Source organism: Tympanuchus pallidicinctus, unplaced genomic scaffold (genome assembly GCF_026119805.1).
Source record: "Tympanuchus pallidicinctus isolate F22 unplaced genomic scaffold, pur_lepc_1.0 scaffold3, whole genome shotgun sequence".
Lineage (NCBI taxonomy): Eukaryota > Metazoa > Chordata > Aves > Galliformes > Phasianidae > Tympanuchus > Tympanuchus pallidicinctus.
This window is the reverse complement of record NW_026294747.1, coordinates 16,870,059-16,890,245: the sequence shown is the minus strand read 5'-3', so window position 1 is coordinate 16,890,245 and position 20,187 is coordinate 16,870,059. Positions and strand designations below refer to the sequence as shown.

Below are 20,187 nucleotides of genomic sequence, written 5' to 3'. Positions count from 1 at the left end.
ATTAAACAGGATAAATCCTCTCCTAAAATAGTACTCGAGTACTACCAGAGAGCTGAGTTTGTGGTATTGACCAAACACATGACATGGAAAAATTCAGCACTGGGTCTTTACCAAATACTCTTCTTTAGCTAAGATTTCTACAGTAAGTTCTAGTTCAAGGTTAAATATATTTTAACAATTTGGGGAAAAAAACAAAAACAGTCACATCAGACATTCAAATCTATAGCTGCTACGTTCTGCTTTTCCATCCTATTTAAATGACTGTTATTTTCATGATGTGGTCCTATATGGAAAAATGCAAGTCTAGATAGGGATTAATGAGGGATTCAAAACTTTTACAAGATTCCACAGCACAAAGTTAATTTTGAACAAAGGGGTAAGCTTCAAAGTTTTTTTTTCACATCCCAGAGATGACAGAACAATGGGAAGATTTAAATGCACTTGACAAACACAAATAATGATAATCGTGGTAAGATCTGCCCTTGTGCTCTTCACATCCTAGAATTCGTCCCTGACACAGCACAGTCGGAAAATAAGATGAAATAAGCATTCAATCTGAATTGGACAAAAGATTTGTAAGCTAAATATGACATTAAATGGAAACAGAGAGATGCAAATCCCACATGAAGACACATTATCATGGAGGTCTTCTTGTGGGCTATTTACTGAGTAACTGTAAGATATTTAAAAACCAGTTCCATAACTAACGGAAGAATTTTGTGAAGGAGAGTTTTAAAATGAGTCTGTAAGATGAGCTTACAATGTCTAGTAAGCATAGATATAGAACTGCCTACATTCCTAAATGTTAAGACCTGAAGGTATCTTTATATCAATAACTATATTCTGTTTTACTTCCACCTTTGTACCTTTTCGTGATATTCCAGCAACGAAAGAAACTGCGTCCGAATAAGAAAGTAAAAATTCTTCTATATCCGCCTGCCTAAAACACATGTAAAAAGATACTAAAATAATGTACATTAAATAACATAATATGCTGCACACAGAATAGATCTTAGCTGAAAAAAAGTACAGGCAATGGTGAACCACTTTCCCAAATTTTCTTACCTTTGCAAAATAACAGGAAACGGTGATGAGATCTGCACAGAAGTCATCAAGCATCACAATGCTGCCCAGGGAGGTGGTGGAGTCTCCTTCTCTGGAGATGTTCAAGACCTGCCTGGATGCCTACCTGTGCGACCTGCTGTAGGGAACCTGCTTTGGCAGGGGGGTTGGACGCGATGAACTCTGGAGGTCCCTTCCAACCCCTACAATTCTGTGATTTCTTCTACACCAGGAACCAGCAGAAGATCTGTGCAAAGAAACAAAAAGAGGATGAAAAAGGCACAAAAGAATTCAAATCTTCTGTTTTGCTTACTCTCCCATGAACCACACAAGCTCCAAACTATAGCAGGATTCACAGTGTCCTTTGAGAGTTGCTTCAATCAGTGAAGGAAGTTAGATTTTATATCCTATTTGCCTTGGGTGTTCTGGCAGCACAGCACTGACTATGCTGTGCTACCCTCTGTCAGCTCAGCATTTCTCTTCAGGTTACTGGAAGAGATGAACAACCCAAATAGGCAGAAAAGAAATAGGGACATAGACAGCCTGACAGCTCTGAAACACCAAATCAAAGTATAGGAAAGTGTCAGTAACTGCAAATTGCAGAGGGAAAGATAACCTATGGCTGAAGATCAAAAACTTTTTTCCTCACATCTGATTTCTGATGTTCAAGGAGGCTATTTTTGTTTTTGGACACTTTTAGACCTGCTCCTTCCCAATCTGCGAGAATAACCAGATCGATTCTCAGCTTTCTCACTTGCAGAAAACAATGTACCAGATTCAGTATTTTTTGATACAAGCCTGACTGCCTAAAGAGAAACAACAAATTATTATATCCCAAGATGCAAAGACAGCATCTTAATACCAGATCCAAGTCCCTTTTCTACCAGCATGTAGTCTTCACTCTTAGCTTTTCTCAAGGGGATATGATGTGTTGACCATTTCTTTTGCTTTTTTTGTCTCTGTTTTTACCAAATTTTTTTTTCATCTCCCTCCCCCCCCCCCCCTTCTACCTCTCTTTTATAGGTGCTCAAACTACACTACAGGAAATTATTGTTATAGGTGATATGGGAATTCCTTACTCCTGTCTTCATCACATACTTGTAGAAGGATTATTCTGAGCACCTTCCAAAGGAAACTGCAATGAAGTTCAGTTTAAGATACAAATTCTATCTATATCCCAGTTTCAGTTTTCAAGCCAACAAATTCTAAAATACTGGCACTGAAAAAAAGGAGAGGGTGGACAAAAGGAAAATAATTAACTAGTGAGACTCAATGGTATTTTAACTACTGAGAGTAAGTGATGATTTTCACATCAATTTAAAGCTTTTTTTTTCTTAGACATTCCTAGAATTTTTCTTTGCTCAATCTCCATGTAGCAATTCAAAGGGGATGGCTTTGGGATGTAACTGTTGTTTTTTTTTTTTATCTTCTGAGAAATATTATTGCTCCTGTTGAAATACTTTTCACTACAGACATTCATTACTTAATATTCTTTTACCAGCCTTGAATTCCACAGTTCCCAAACACTGACAAGCTGAAATTCTATTCACAGTAATTATATGGGTTGTGTGATGTATCATGTTTTATTTCTTTGGACCAGGACCTGATGGAATAACTTAACAAAGTTTCCATACACAAGCTTCATTCTCCTGCGCGCTGCTGTAATTAATGACTTCAGTTCTGCAGTAAAGTTGACAGAATTCAGAGTTGCACCAGCTGATGTGAATGAGCTGAGACAACATGGCGACTCCTCACTGGAGTTTTTCAGGTAGTTAATAGGGACAAAAAGCATTTAAGTGTCCTGTCTGATGCAGTCACCCTCTCAAACAGATTACATGGAGTCTGATCCATGGCTTTCCATTTATATCCAAAACTTTTTTTTTTTTTTTTTTTTTGCTCATTTAGTCCTTTCTTTAGCCCATCACAACACTCAAACTGCTCAAAATTTCATCCAAATTGTCTGGTCTTTGGTTATGATGTTAGTATTTGTCTGTTCATAAAACACAGCAGTTTGTTGTTTTTTTTTTTTACAAATTACAAATTACTCCCCCATGTTGAATAACTATGTATTTCCCTACTCATTCACACATTTTTCTCCTCTCTCTTGACATGGATTTTCCCTCTAATTGAGAGTCATTCCTCTGTCATTCTGAAATTCTTTGTTTCACTGCTTGGTATAGGTCTGACACTCTTTTCTACAAACACTGCTATGATGTCACTAATTTTCTTCACCACGAATAGTACTCCATTTTTACTCAAAAACTGCTCTATGTTTGTACCACTGGCACTTAGAAGAGACTAGTGATGTTTCTCAAGGTAGTTGCAAGGAACGCATCAACTTTGTTTTCCTCAGTCACCACAAGCTGTGGTGGACTTTATTGTTCCGACTTTTAATGACAGTGCCTGGCTCAAAGAACTCTAGTTCAGATCTTTGCTTCACACATTTTTGTGAGTTCTGATTTCCTGCTTTCTTCCCTTAAGGTTTCTCTTTGTTTTCTGTTTTTCTTCACAGTTGTACAATCCTCGGCAAAACAACAAGCAAATAAATCCTTCTGACCACACATGCCTTTGTTTTAGGTGGTTGCATGGACCTGGGTATATTAATTCAACCAATTAGTTGGCAAAACTGAACTGTTTCTTGTAATTGTCTCGATTAAGGATATGGTTATTCCTCCAGCTTTCAGAAGGTTTATTCCCATCCAGAACAGTTCAGGCTGAAAATAATCTAGAAGGCAAAGCTAGTATAGATGCCACTGATATTAGTAATCAAACACTTGATTCCCAGCTCCATCATTAAATATGAGTTTAGAGAAGCAATCAAGTGAACATATTTAAAATTGTAGCCAGGCAGGGCAATGTGAGACATCACAAATTTGCAGCATTGAAAAACTTTGAATTCTAGCTAAAACCTTTCCCATGTGCACCCCACTAAGCGCTGAAGACTAGAATCTCCCTCTCTGATGATAACCTCAGAAAATAAAGCTGTTAATGATGACAATGAAAGCTTTGAATCTTAGGGATAACCTTTCTTTTATATAAACCAGAAGATTCTTCATATCTGTATGGATATGTATTGCATATGTATTTGTTGTTTTTCTCTGAAAAAATATATAATCAATTGCATTAAAAGTAAGAAATAATTTCTTTGGCCTCAAAAAATCAGAATACTGGAACAGAGTTGTTTACAGTGTACCTCTCTGAAAACATATTGAAACAAATTCAGCCAAACATGTCTAAGTTATGCAATCATGACACTACCAAAAGTAATATACACACAACAAATAAATTACATCTGAGTTCTCAGAGCAAAGTATATTCTCTATATTTTTACACTCCCAGAATTAAAATGCTTTCATTTTATCCACCAGTATTGTACTGAAGGCCTTGTTAAAAGAGACTTTCAAGTGGGACAAATGTTTACTCAGTTTGCATGCAGAACTGTTTTCTTAAAGCTAAATGTTTGCAAGGAATCCAGTGTGCCATTCTATCAAACTGATTTTGAAAAGAGTTGCTGTGATCTACTTATCAAACCGATAACACGTGCAAAAAGAGACCTTACCACTAACTCTTCATCTCCTTTTGAAATGCGACCAAGTTTTATTGGTAATAAATATAACAACTTTCTACTGGTCACAAAACAGTATTTTTACTGGTAAAATGCACCAGCCAAGAAACACGCAAGTGAAACACAACATATGGTGGGATGAAACGCATGAACTCCTGCCAGTATAAATCTACCATGTTAGAATATATGAGGGTCATATAATCCCTTCGGATTCCGCAGACAAGACTCTCAGGTTTGAGTTTGAGCTTCAAGTTTTGTTGCAATGATCTGAGTCAGTGTTGTGGTCTGAGATGAATTGGTGTCTACCTCTACACTTCATTTTATTGACTTCAGGATGCAGGGACTAACGTGGCTGCAGGCATCAAGAGTCGTAGTCCTACTTTCTCCATGGGGACACCACTTTGTGTCATTTGTTGAATCCCAATATATACTACTACATCCTCTAGACGTTAAGAAACTGATGTAAGATGGCCCCAGTCAAACTTGTTCGTTTCTGGTCTTTCAGGCATATCACCACAGCTGTACAAGGAATAGAAAGATAATTTTTCCTGTGTTCCAGTAATGCCATTTAAAAAGAAAACAAACATGGATCCATAACTTTTGCTACAGACTTTTTTTTTTTCCCCTCACAACTGAGGGATTTTTGGAGTCTTCTATAAATGCATGTGATGAACAAATTGTGGCCCACGTGAGTAAAATTATTATTTCTTTGTAAGTAAAAGATGCCTTGGTTTTTGGATGCACTGTTCCTTAGATGAGAGCACTCACCATAACCTTAATGCTAGGAAGGCTTGTTTCAGCAGCAAGAATTAGTAAAAGAAAGAAAGAAAGACTGAATACCCATGCTAATTCCCTAGGGCAAACTGGGAAACACGTACCTCTGTGAGAACTAAAGAGCACAGCAGAACTGAATAGCTTGAATAAGGTAGCGGTTTCTTTAGCTCAAAGATTTCTGTTCTTCCTTCTTCTATTTGTACTGATGAAATCTTTTGTAAATAGGAAGAAAATGTATTGAACTGATTTATATATATATTTTTAAAAGCTATAATAAATAGTTCCTTTGAAGTTTGCAGTGGTGCTCAAGTTCAAATGTCTCCTGTTTCCTTTCGGAAGGTTTGAAGGATTTGGTAAGGTGAAAAAGCAGGTCTAAAATTAAAGCACAGTTGATTGTAACTGTCCTCCTTTGTGAGCATTTGCAGGCCACCTCCAAATTTAGACAGTTAAAGAGAACTCTATCCTGTTTTAGTTCTGCAATAGTTAGGATGCCACCACTGCATAGCACAAGACTTTCTGAAATCCAGGGTGCATCCTTTTCTGAACACAAAAACAAGCTCAGAGTGTTCACTTTACATAGTAAAGAAAGTCTTGTGCTTTCCTACAGTGACAACACTGAGGGCTGCAACATTGTCTATTGCAGTCTGAACCATTTGGATTTGAAGACTGCCATTTACCTATGAGTAGAATTCAGAGATATCTCTATGTTAATGAAAGAAGTAAGAAGGAAGCTATCGATTGAGAGACTTTTCAAAGAAACAGTCAGCAGGGAGATGAGAGAATCACCCAGCTTTCCAATAAGGGACTGACACCAAAGGGCTACATCCACAGTGCTCATTGATGGTAAGAGTGAGCAGAAGCCTTGTCTGGCTGCAGCCATGCACTGCTCAGAGAATCAGAGCAGAGAGCTCCTCATGTGCTAACACCTTCCTGAAAATGTAAAAGAGAATAAAAGAATGGGGAGGTACAGCTCAATCAAGTGCCTGATGCAGGATTAACAACCAAAGGAAAAAATACCCAAACAACCTAACTTGTTTGAAATTTATATTTATCTTCTGAAATTATTCCTCATGTAAATTTTTTTGAGGGAATAAATAGGCTTACTCATAAAGTAGTACCAGAATCCAAAATTTTCAAATAACCCATTAAATAGAACTCCCCAGAAAACATGACAGCAGAACAAGGCTTCGCCTTCCTTTCACATCCCTATTAGGAAAAGTCACACTACTGTTACTTCACGCAGCCAGAAATGATGAAGTCTGAAAGAAGACTTTGGGCAATCTTTGAGATGATGGTGCTAGAAATTAGGTGACACTACCCAACACAGCAAAGTTACTTTATGACTGCAAATACTTGTTTTACAATGCTCAGACTACAGAGTCTCAGGGGCATGTGTTGCTCAGACTATGCAACTAACTGAAAGTTATCCATAAATCCTTAGACATTTTTTCATAGCAACATGAGTCTAAAACTATGGCAGCAGAAACTGAGTTTATTTGTGTCCCATAGTCAGTCTGCCCAGAGGATCTGTTGGTCATTTTCAGTAGCACACACAGAAAGAAAACCCACTGGATCAGATTAACCATTTATCAGCCTGGTTCTGAATGATGAGTACATCACATCTCCAGAGTTTTACTGCAAATGCATTTCAGAAATAGACGTAGGAATTTGAGCTGCTCTCAGATCTTCCCAAAGGGGAAGTAAGACTCTTCAGAATTGAGTTTTTCCTTTTTTAAAGCAACAACAACAAAATCAATACTGTTTCTTAATGTCAAGATGTCAGGGTGATTCTGTCTTTATTGGACAACTCAACCCTACAGCAAATTTCTGGCCAGAGTCAACTCCTTTCTCCTTAGTTCTCCATAAAGACTCATGGCTGCTTGCTGTGCATCGCCAAGGATCTGCAACAAACCCACTACTCAAATGTTTCTGAAACTTGATCTGTGGGCAAACCTAAGGCTTCAGCTGCTAGAGGGTATGAACTTGTGGCCTAGGTTTCATTTTGTAACCTTTGGAGTTTGTGACTATGCAGAGAGATTCGAGGGCAAGACAAAAAAGAAATGGAGTTTGATCAGGTTTAATAAATACTTCCTGGGGAAAAGTGAAAGGAACCCAACCTAACTTTCTTTTAATACATCTTTCTAATGGATTGGGATGGACTCCTGCTCCATAACTCAATAAAAGGCAAGATTACATTGCTGTAAAACTTAATATTGATTCTTGTTTTGAACTCTAACAAATTTTGTCTTCTCTACCAAGAATGACAAATAAGAAAGCTTTTTTTTTTTTTTCCCCCCCAATCATAGTTTCATATATAAACCTTTATTCTAGCTCATGCCACAGGACAAGCACTCCATGCAACAGAAAAAATATAAATGTTAAAAAATTCTTATCTGTTATATTCTTTATAATATTCTTATCGTGTCTTTAGCAAGAGAAAATAATCCACATTTATAAAACAAAAAGATTCTTCTAAAACAAAATTAACCCTTGTAAAATAATAGAATTAATAAAGGATAGGTGTGGAATTAAATTCATAAAGTGTGTTTGAACACTGGAACAAGACTGACTTAATTTTGAAACAAAAAATTCATACTTTTTCATACATTTAGACTAGTAAAGTATTAAAGAGTTGTAAAACTGTATGCTCTACTTTGGTGACACGTATACGTTTGCACTTGGAGACCCCGTTAGGAGACAAGTTCATGGCACGTCAGAAAACAAGGAGATGAGATACAGGAAGATTGCTGGAGTACCCGACGCCAAGCAGTACGCCATGACTGTGGTCCAAGGCACCAGCCCTGGGCACAGCCCTACAGCCGGCAGAGGGAGCAGAGGCTGCCTAGCCCTGGGCAGGCTTTGTGTGAGGCAGTGGGAAATCAAAACAAACCACGTGCAAAGCCAGGAAACAGGCTAATGTCATCCTCAGCAGGAATCGTGACTTCGCAAGAGTATGTGAAATAGAAACTGGTATTACATTTCAGGAACTTGGCTCAACTCTCCAACCCTGTTGCATTTGAGCTGATGCTCCAACTTAATGCTTGTGGAAAAGATGGATTTTCAATTAATTCTACATTTCAGGGAGGAGTGGTGGCCACTTTTCTAAGGAGAAAGTAGTGGCCAGTAACATCCACAAAGTTACAGTAGCCCTGTGATATTTCTTCCTCCTTTCAACACAAGTATTCAGTGCAAAGATAAGTTCTTCTTTTCTGATCAATTCTGTGCAAGCTTTTGTATGTCTTTGCTACAATTGTGAGAGGAAAAATAGTTTCGGACCAGCCATATTAATTTCAAATTGATTTAATGGGTCCAGTTACCAAATCTGAGCATCTAAGGTTTTGAATAACTGAGATACTTTTCAATGTAAGCAATAAATACCAGAGATAGTACTGTATTATAAGAAAGAGAGACAATGACTGAGCTTTGGATAATCAAGATTCTAGTTTGTATCGTGTGTACTTTGGCAGCAGCTGATTCCTATAGGAATAAAAAAGTAAGAACACGTGCAAACTGTAGAATGACACCGCTGCTGTGACCTCGTCAACAGCTTCAAGGTCGTCATCAGGAGAGTCTTTAGCTTTTTTTTTTTTCCTGCCTGGTTGCACGTGAGTTGCTAAGATTTATTACAATGATTGCAAGGGAACACCTGCTAATAACAAAAGATTCCAGGGAAATTTCAAGTGTTTTGTCAAGGCGAAACTACATCATTTACACCACCTTCAGGAACTCAGCCCAACAGACTACAGACTGGTTTTCACTATTTGTAATGCTCTAAAGTAGAGACTTTTGTTCTCTGGGCAAGTTTACCTGTGTCTAAAAAGAGCAACGTCTTACTTCCTATGGTTGCTGATCTATACCCTGTGTTAGGGCCACATCTTGGCTGAGGTCAATTGGCATTCCAATTGTTGTTGGCTTTAGTGAAACTATGCAGGTTTACAGCAGCTAAGCACTTAATCAGGCGGCTCAGCACTACCTGAAAGTATCAAGAATTAAACTTAGGGAACTTACACTAAAGTCTTGTAAGATGGAAAAAAAAAAAAAAAAAAAGTGATTTTCCAGAGAATTTTGCTGAAATCTGCTATGCTTCTTCTTTATCCATGTTGCAGTGTTCCTCCCCTACATCATCGTTTTATTTTCAGCTCAGCAATTCTCTTTTCTTTGAGCGATGAAACACTGTCTGCTTTTCAAGACTAATATACGGCCCTTGAGTGAAGGCAAGGCTGTGATTCAAATCAAGAGTTCTGTTGACACTATAATCCGCAGGAGCACAGCTGGAGCATTTCATGAACAGTAGAAAGACCCTCAATTGATTTACTGCCTTGGTATTCAATCAGGAGTCCATGTTCTGTGTCTTAGCTGCACCACACAAAAAATAACTCAGTGAAATTCTAATTACAGCATATAGCTACTTGCTAACTTGTAAGAGAAGATTTGTTCTATATATGAGATGCTGCTGCTTTTATGAATTCTCCCCTATTTTTATAGCAGGAGAGCCTCAGGTTCTTTGGGCCATAAATGGGACATGCACAAAAGTTGCTTCCCGGCCATTCCAAGCAGAAGGCTGAGCAGTTGATGGCAGGAACTTTCATGCCTCTTCCTCAGCCTCTGCACCTTTTCTTTGTATTCCAGTCTTTATGACTTTGCCTATCCATAACTATCCCCCAGGCACAGAGAAATCATTCCTGCTCCCATAAGATCCTGCAAAGGAGATCCACATCTCCAGTTTTCGCTGTGCTGGTCCCCAATCACAGCACGCACGAGAGCAATTTCCAAGTCGTGCTCTTTCTTGGCTCCCCCCTCATTCCCAGTGAGGGAAGCACACGCTGCCAGCCCTGAAAACCTGAAGATGAGAGTTCCCTAGATTGTTTCCAGCTTGCAGTGTGAGCCCCACTGAATGAATAGCACTTCCAGTATTTTGGGGGTGGTGACTCACAAGAAAGTTATGAACACCCCCCTAGGAGGCTGTCTGAAGCCCCTGGTAAGAAGTATTCTGATTTTCCTGTTCTCATTGTCCGGGCTGCCTGCAGATATTTGCACACATCTTGAACACAGTTTTCTCAACTCATTGTCCAAGGAGCAAACTGTACCCTAAGAGGCAATAGAACATTCCTAGTTTGTTTTGTTTTTTAATCACCCCTATAGAAATGGTTGGAACATACAGCTATTCACCACTGCAGGTATCAAAGTGCCACCAAGAGCTAAAGCAAGTGATGCTCCTGAATACCTTTCACTTATGTAACTCCCTATTAATTTCAGTGATAACTCCGGCAGCTGAACTCCCTACTCCCTGGAAACTCTAGGGAGTATTTCTTGGCAGACCCAGTATCAAGTATTCAGTCTTATTTTTCAGTGCACTTCAGAAACTTTATAGATGCTCTCAAAAAAACCATGAAGTAGCCAGAGGTTGTGCCTCCAAGTGATGTGAATTTTAATTACTTGGTAAAAAAAAAAAAAAAAAAAAAAAATCAGACAAAAACAGGCATTGAAGAAAGATCTGAAATTAAGAACTCCTGGGCTCAAAAAAGCCACAAGATCTGAGTTGTAGGTGTTATATTTGGAGAGAAAGACAGCTGTGAAGAGGAAAAACAGCATATGTGCATTTGTTTGTCTTAACGCAAAGCAGGAGACACAGTGCATTAATAGAAAAGGGCTCTTCCTTCTCTCTTTTTCCAACTCTGATGTTTGTTCTTTGGGTGCTCTCCTAATGGTTCAAACCCCAGTGACATCTGTCTCCTTCTCTGCCTGAGCTGGAGCTGCAGCATCTCAGAGCTCTGCCACAGTGAAAGATCTGCACTGATGTCTGGTTGTACATCCAGACTCCAGGACACAGACCCTACTGGTAACACTTCGTAGGGCCCCATCACCCTTTTATTTGGTCTACAGTGTTAAGGATTTTCAGCTACACTATCAGTGTTCTGACTTGTAACCCTACAGAGCTAACATTGCATGAGGAAGAGCAGTTGTAGTATCTCACTTTGAGACAAAAATCTTCCTAATCTGCATATGGTTTGAATAATACTGTGAGGATAAAGCAGCCATGAAATAGGTCTATTACTACTGCTTTTAATAGTGCTCCTGTCAAGAAATAAAGTAGTCCTTCATAGTGTTTTTTCCCCTGGAGATCCAATTCTAGCAGTGAAAATGAGTGTGTGGGGGGGAAAAAAACACCAAAAAACCAAAACAGTGATTCAACCAGTGCAGGATCTGACATTAGAAAAATAATGTCACGTAAAATAATGAGAGCGTAAGGTTTATGACTGCTTATTTGGTGGGGCTGGGGTTATCCAATGGGAGAAATACTACCAAAGTCCAGTGAGATATGGTTACCAGGCAGGAATCCCAGGAGATTCTGTTACCATGCAGGAATCCCATGAGACAGTATTATCAAGCAGGAATCTGTAGTATTCAGTTCACCACAAGGCAGTAATATTAGATTTTTAGAATTAAATCCAGCAGTATCTTGTTTTATAAGAGTTGGCACATAAGGAATAGAGAAAAATGCAATGGAAGAAAGATGTCTCCCTGGAATCTGAACTGGAAGCCCCAGTCATTATACCGATTCCTAGAAATAAAGCATCACAGATTCTTATGATCATGAGATATCTTGACTAAACATGACATCAATCACTTATTAGATGAAAAGATCGGTTAAACTATTTTTACAAGTACAGATTTGCTCACTGAAGTGCTGAGGCACGAATGCTATTGTGACTAAATTTTTTGGGTTTTTTTTGGTGTAATCTTTTGATTTTCTGATTTATAATGGAGTTTGCTGATACCACAAGAGGTACTACTTTATACATGTGTAACAGAAGAAAACAAAATGCATTTTCTTCATTATCTTTTTTGTAGTAACTGTATCACTGGAGGATTTGGCAAGATATGACAAGACACTGATTCCAGAAGACATAGTTTAATCTCAGCCCCACTATAGAGATTGGCCACTACACTTGCAAGCCTGAGAGCCATTTGCCAGAGATGGAGAAAAGCTGAGAAACTACCTAGCAACCCAAAGGAAGAAACAAAGGCTCCTATTCCCATTTGGTCACAACAGATTATTCTGAATGCTCATCTTTTAATTGCAACATTTTCCTACCTCTATCACAATACAGCTTTATCAGTGTTTAGTCCAGTATATACTCTGATCAAGCACAAAAACCCCTCAACAGTCAGAAATCTACCACAGCAGCTCAACTCTCCCACATTTATCAGAGTGAAGGGGAAGGCAAGAAAACCAAGGACTTTAGGTGAGAAGTGAGATAGGAGAAATGGAAAACCATTGGGAAAAAAAGCAAACAAACAAAGCCACAACACACACTGATAAACTATGCTAGGAAACTTACAGGATAAACCACTGGGGTGCCCAGCAGAGGCACAAGGTTCAAGACTGCATGCAAGAGAACACAGAGACCCTGCAGATGCTATTGCTACTTGGGTACAGCCCTCAGTGAGACACAGCCTCCGAAGTCATGTCTTTCTGGACAAACTGGCAGCAGAGGTGTCACCCATGGGACAGAGCCAGGTATTCCCATTGCTTTTCAAAGCTGCGGAAGGACTTGTCTCTGGTATTTAGATGTGATTACAGCCGAAGAGAAAGAAAAGGAGGTGACAGGAAGGAATATAAAACTCAAGAGGCATTAGCCTGTTTGCTGTGTTTGAGAAGACATTTGCTTGAGTGCTTGTGAACAAGAAAGTAGGCACAGCTGAATAGCAGGCTTAAGGAAAGTCAGTTTAGCTTCAGAAGAGGATGTACGTACACTGATCAGATCTTAACCCTAAAAGACATAACCAAACAATTGTGCGAACATGGAAGACTTCTGAATGTGCTAAGTGGACCATCAGAAAACATAACACCTGTAGCAGGGATATTGGTGACACAGAGGTACTGGAAAGATTTCAGAGAAAGATTACTGATAATGTCAGATGGAAAGGTTCCCAAACCTACACAGAGAGATGCAAATCACAACCACAGTGCTTTTGTGATAAAGATTTCATCTCGGCAGGTAATGGCATGGGACCATTAGCTTACAGACCGTAGCTAACCCAGCAGCTCTCAGGTGCTAATGGCTTGCAGCACTGGTAACAGTCTTGGGGCAGCTACATCCCTGAGGTCTCCCTTCTATACATCTCTCTACGCACTCCTTTTGCTCACATCATGACACTTATCTCCACTCAGGAGACTAGGAAAATGCATTTTAAAGCAAACACCATTTGGGAAAAATACCCTGCTTTGGCATTCATTTGTTGTGAACAATGACGAGTTTCACATGAAAATTGTTAAATGACCACTTGGAAGGATTCAAAACGTTCATATGTTCTATGCCAACAGGACAAGCTAAAAGCCAATGGCTGATCTCACAGGTCTGAAGATGTCAGAGAAATCTCCAGTCTGTAGAAACCACTGACGTTTCACAAAGTTGGTTTCCTCCTGTTTAGTTAAATGCCTTTGTGTTAACACAACATGCTTCTAAAAGTTTTGTCTTGTATTGCAAAGCAATCACTCATCTTTTCACTTGCTCTCACAGTCTTTCAGAAATACATGCTGCTTTATCAGTCACCCCATCAGCATCTCCTTTACTAACAAATGAGCACACAATATAGACTTTCAAAAATTTGGCTGCAGAGCTACTCATTTTAGTGACAGGGAAATGTTTATTGCAGCATGACTTGCTGAAATCAGGTGGAGTCACAAAGCAGCCCATGCAACAAGTTTTAAGATTGAGACTTAGAGCAGAAATCTGGTCATGAATTTGGTTTGGGATTTATTGCTCAGCAACTTGCAGCACAGCTCATCAACAGCTGGCTCTCTAGCCAAAACATACTGGCAAACAGAGAAAAATTGTCATAGTAACAGCATTACAGTGCATACTGCAATGGCACTCCAGCCTGCTAAGGGAATTCCTAAGTGGTACCATAGTAAAAATTATGACTAATAATAACCAGTAGTAGTAACTATTGCTGCTACTAATAATAGCAAAAATTATATTTATAGTATAACAACAGCTAGATATATTTGGCTAGTATTTGGTGATTCCAAACTGAAGTTAAACACGTCTGGCCTGCTTCTTACAAGCCCTCTGCTGAGGAATCGCAGACCCTCCAGCAGTACTGAGTTAATCCATGAGCAAAGGCGTTGCTTCAGTTCCTCTTTATATCTAATGGAACTACTTTTCCTTTATCTGTAGCCATCACAGAAGCTTGAATAACATATAATCATGTGTATCTTTGTCATAAATGCATGTGGATTTGGCCAAAGCTAAAACAACAAGAGGCCAACTCACCAGAACATGAAGCAAAATTTGTCAATTTCAGGCAATTCCTTTCCCAAGCCTCCATGCACCTCCTATTTAGCCACTTTATCCTGGATTGGCTCCTCTTTCCTGTTGTGCTTTCAGACCATTCTATGAACCACAAAAACTTTGAGAAGTTTTTCTCTTTTGTGGGAACTTCTCATTGCCCTATCCCAATTCCCACTGTGACAAAAGAGGTAAAGTGCCCTCTAAAGGAACAGTACTATGGCAAGGCACTATGCACAAACTACTGCAGCGCCAGAAGGGAAAAATTCTCTAAAACACGTTGTCATCATCATCAAATCTTGTTCCTACAAATTTGGGGGCTCACTCTGCAGCCTGTGTTCACACTGACATGAAGGCTCTACAACGCATGAGAATTGCTTGCAGGCCATCCTTCAGGCTTGGTAAAAAAAAATAACAGCAACTTGCTACTGTTAACTAGTAAAGTATAACATCATACAATATTTGTTGATGAGTTATGCATTTGCATCAAAACTGCTAAAGAAGGAAGCCTAGGAGTAGCTTCCTTTGCTTTTTCCATAATTTTCCTGTTGCAGAGTAAGCAAATTTCCTTCACAAAAGGGAGAAAACAAGAAACAGCTTGAACCATGTAAAAGCTTAACACAGAAGAACACTTACCAGCTTGATTCTTCTCACTACATCCCCTTGCCTTTGCAGTGGCCCCAGATAAATCCCTTCCTCAGCCAACACAAGGAAGAGATGAAAAATTTTAGATGACAAGAGGAAATCTGACTGCAGGTGTAATATATCTGCTAATTGCAACACATTCACTACAGGTGATACTGCTTACCTCTTCAATGAGTGATAGCAAGACCTGCCAGTATCACCAAATAACGTTCTCATTAAACCATTTTGGTTGTGGGCCAGTGAGGGTGGGGGAGATAAAGGATTTCCAGTCATACAAACAGGGTAGCTCTGAGGTCTCCTTGGCTCTTACTCCTTCTGATACCTTTGTCTTTAGATTACGTGATTTTGCATAGGGTCACAGATTGGCACACCCTAAAAAAGGTTTCTGAGAGTGGTTTGATCTACCTACTTTACATAGGATAGTCAGTACCAAAAACTTCTGTCTTTTCTGGACTCTCCTCATGAATAAAAGCCACATGATTTATCTCACGTATCTCATCCTTCCAAGAGTGGCTCTTCTGTGACATGCTGCTCCAGTCCCTATATGCCATCTTGTAGCATCTTGACCAGTTTCAGCTCTCCTCTTTCCGTGGCCACACTTCTTTGATTGAAGACAACATAGCATTTCCTCTTCTCTTCTCAAAACCACCATATAAACAGATATCATTCACCCAGGCTGCTGCTTTGCCAGCACTGGCCAAAAAGACAAAAGGAAAAAGACCTGATTGCAGTAATTTGAAATTACAGCTTCAAAAGCTATCGATCACTAGCAGCTACCCGAGCAAGTCAGCCAGCAGCTTATTGTGTTTGCTGTTTGTCCTCCTTGTGGTTTGATTGTAATTGAAGTCCTCAACAAATTTCTGTCAGAAAAAATAATAATTTTAGTGATGATAAGTATTGTTGTTATACATTGTAGTTGTTGTACTTTGTCTAACAACTCACGTGCACACCCTTCATTCTCATTAAGGCCAATAATAATGTACATGGAGAGTTAAATCAACATAATCATTCTGAATGGGTGTGCACTGGACACAGTGTTGTAGGCAATAGGAATTACATTTTGCAGTAAAGAGTATTTCATCTTCATTAAGTTCCTTTGTTTTCCAATGCAATAAACGGTCACATGGGCTCCAGTGCTTTTTATTTTTCTGAGTTTCTGCATTTGAACTTCAAGTGATGAGTAGCTTCCCTGTATGCTGGCCCGACGATGGAGTGAAACATAGATTTGCTAGTTAAAAAGTGAAAGAAGAGGGGAGAAAATCCCAGATTGACTTTGAAAGGCCTGTTTTAAATGACAGAATTGTTTTTCATCAAATACTTTTACACAAATTTGGTTTTTATCCTATGAAAGCAAATGAATATTGTGAAAACTCTAGATCATTCTGTATGTCATTTGAGAACTAGGAAATGTCATTAATATAGCCAGAAACATATGTTATTCCTGCTTTCCAGTGTTTCACAGTTCCACAGAAAGGCTGAATTTTGTGGATGTACACCAAAAGCCCGAAATGGGGCTTTTGATTTTCCTGGTTCTTTACATACTAAGTAAATTGTGTGCAGCCTGTCCCGTGTGGGTCAACTGGAGCTCTGCTGCGTTCCTTTTGTGGTGGAGGGTGTGCTTCAGTGGTTATTATAAGACTGTAAGACTTTGGGGTTCGCAGGGCTTTTTCTGGACATGTCTCTAACTGAGTGGAATATTTTGTGACTGTATATAGCATGTGGCAAATAGCATAGCAGTGACTGCACGGCACTGTCTGAATTCCCTGGGCAGGGAGTTTTCATAATGTATCATTCTCATCCTTCTGTTCTGATTCCAACAACTCACATGCACATCCTTCATTCCCGTTAAGTCCAATAGTAACATACACAGAAATTTAAATCAACATAATCATTCTGAATGGGCGTGCACTGAACATAATCTCAGTATCTCTAGTAGGGACCAGACTGTCCGTAGGCTCCTTTTCTTTTATTTTTTTCCCAACATCTCAGGCAATTACATGGAAATGACTGAGACTAAATTTCAGTCGGTGTTTTTCATGCATTAGCTCACCCAGTATTGCAACTGGATCACAATAAAGTCAAAATGAGATAACTGTGGGACTTGTTTTGCTTGCATGTGACAGCTAGCAGTTTTTAGATGACCACAGTATTACACTCAGTGTTTGCAGGATATATGTATTTGGGAAGGAGACTTGACTTGGCTCTAAGCTTCTTCCAATCCTTCCATGAAGGGAATCATAGAATCATAGAATGGTTTGGGTTGGAAGGGACTTCTAAGATCATCTAGCCCACCCCCCTGCTATAGGCAGGGATATCTCGGTCTAGACCAGATTGTTCACAGCCCCATCCAGCCAGGCCTTGAATGCTTTCAGGGTGGAGGCATCCACAGCCCCTCTGGGCAACCTGTTCAGTGTCTCAATCAAAGGTTACTGCTGTGAAATGATCAATATCAAAGTCTGCGTGTAACTCATTCTACACTTTAAAATAAAAAAGTACAACATACTAAATAGGGCAAGTTTCTAAGCTAATTGCTTGGAGATCTGTTCCCCACTAAGTGCATAAGAAGCTTACATTCTCTTTTTCCAAACATAAGTATATTTTAAAATAGAAGAAAAATTGTAAGCTCATATCATAAAACTTCATAAACTCATACCATAATAATCATAAATTCATTGCTGAGGGCTAAGGAGATGGTGCAGCTTCACCAAACTTGACTTTGAGTCCAGTTCTGTTCCTTCCTTCACCTACAGGAACAAAAGTTGACTCTGTGAGACACATGCTCTTAGAGCAGCCCTATCCCACTAGGAACCATTCGAAAGAAGGTAAGTAGTCACTCTCTTTCATTTGCTTGTGGAGTTTTTTATTTTGGTTGCTTTGTTGGTTGGTGGGGTTTTTTTTTGCTTGTTTGTTGTTTTTGTTTTTTAAAATGAGTATCTGTTAGTTTCTGTAATGCTGATGTTACTGTAGCTCTTGTGAGAAAGATGAAATGAAGTGAGAAGACAGACAGGAGACAGAGGTAAAATTAAAATGATCCACTAGTATGAAGTTGCTCTCAGCCTTGAAGGACAAACAGGAATTAAACGATTAAGTCAAAATTCATCCAATGTACTATGTCATCTCTGCAGGTTTCTTGATGTCAAATGGATCTTTCTGGGCAAGGATTGTGCACCAACACTTAGTATGTGCACCAACGTCTTGTATGATCCAAACTGAGAGTGAGAACTGGCTCCCATTGTGATTTATAAGGACTGCTATTAAGCAGCGTAAAGAGAGTGTATCACTATGACTGACACATCTGTTGACAGGTAACCTATTCTACAAGTTTCATGCTTTTTAGCTGTATATCTGTCTTCTTAGCCAACTTTCTTTCCAAATGCCTTGAGGAGAAAGAAGTTACATATTACATTATTATAATTGCTGCCACTGTCTTCATGCAACACAGAATTTGGTGGGTAACCTCAAGGCTGGTTGGTCTTCATATTGTAGGGCCGTTATCTGTGTATTTTATATTGACGTTTCCCTTTCAAACTCTTACCCAGTAAATAAAACTGTTGTTTTTATTTGTCCTGTGCCTCCAGCCTGCGTTTTCAGGGAGTTAGGTAGTGCTTAACTGGATAATTTCAGTAAGCTGTTAAACTACTTTCTCTTGACTGTTCTCAGAGTCTTCTGCCTGTCAGTGTGCAAAGCAAAATTTTAGTCATGACCAGTGTTGGTCATTAGGAAGGAGGAGTATTTACGGGAGTTTCAGAACATCTGTGTTTCAGCCCTGCCCCCCCACAGCCCTTAAGGGAGCACAGTCTGGAGCTCAATCAAACCAAAGGAGCCCAGCTGCAAGCTGTACTGTCCTCAAGTGCCAAGTTAATGTCATGGGTTCTTTACAGTGTGCCATGTCAGGAAAGCCACTTGCTTAGACCAGCCTTTCAGAACCTCTACCACAGCAGTTCAACAGCCCAGACAGACCACACAGATCTTACACAACCTCTGTGATCTATTTCCCCTCTGCCACCCCAGATGTAGGTGAAGGCATCTGATCTGGTGCAACAGAGAGCAATGGGATGGAAAGGAGGGCGGTAAAACTAAGCTCACAGAGGTATTTTGAGGGTATGGCCACCCACCTTAGAGAGAACTCAGATCTTGCAGTGATGAACACCGTGAAAAATCCAGGAATAAATAAGGAAAAGAGACATCCATTTGTTTCATGGTTGTGATGCTAAAGGTCAACTGGAAAAGTTACTCTCCTACATGCTCAGAGAGGTTATGGATTGTACAGCTATGTCCATATATGTTCTGACAGATTTTAAGTGTTGCTTTGCTGGGAAGTTTTAAAATTCAGCAATACACGTCATTTGCTTACAACAGCCAGTTTTCTTCACATCAGCCACCGGTAGAAAATGATTCATACAAAAGAGGCCACATGTTGAACAGATTTGTGTAAGCCAGTTATGCTACACTCAAAGTCAGCTAAAACATTCTCACACAAAAAGTTAACTTAAGCTACTATTTCCCACAATAATAACAATAAAAATAAGCTTAACAAACATTTACCCTGCTTCTCAAAACTCATTTTCTGTTATGTTTCCTTTTACCAGTTTTGTTTGGCAGAATACCATGTAATGGATCAGCAAGAGTACGTGTGCCATAATCTGACAGAAGGAAAAAAATGTATATTTTTAGTTTGAAAATGTTTATAGTTTCAATAGGTAGAAAGGATACAGGACAAGGAAGGATAAAATAGCACATGCAGAAATGTCAGCAGTCAATATAAGCCTAGGAGTTTTAGAATGAGAATGATCCTGGCTGAGAACTAAGTTATCAACAAAAGACATACACTGGTAGCAAGAGCCC

The 20,187-nt window shown here is 39.3% G+C and overlaps 2 long non-coding RNA genes across 3 annotated transcripts in view; both read right to left on the bottom strand.

Moving 5' to 3' along the window:
* The window catches only part of LOC128086515 (uncharacterized), a 65,330-nt gene extending 64,055 nt beyond the window's left edge, over positions 1–1,275 (bottom strand). The window contains exon 1 of the long non-coding RNA XR_008209389.1: positions 1,066–1,275. This is a non-coding gene — a long non-coding RNA (uncharacterized LOC128086515). The remainder of the gene's footprint in view (positions 1–1,065) is intronic.
* Positions 1,276–1,290: 15 nt separating this feature from the next.
* The window catches only part of LOC128086516 (uncharacterized), a 35,066-nt gene continuing 16,169 nt past the window's right edge, over positions 1,291–20,187 (bottom strand). The window contains exons 4-8 of one of the 2 annotated variants that reach the window (XR_008209393.1): positions 17,996–18,086; positions 16,120–16,202; positions 15,506–16,035; positions 15,334–15,389; positions 1,291–1,309 (exon numbers count right to left, since the gene is read on the bottom strand). This is a non-coding gene — a long non-coding RNA (uncharacterized LOC128086516). Of the gene's footprint in view, positions 1,310–14,146; positions 16,036–16,119; positions 16,203–17,995; positions 18,087–20,187 lie in introns of those variants that run through there. The other variant, XR_008209391.1, reaches the window with a different exon arrangement.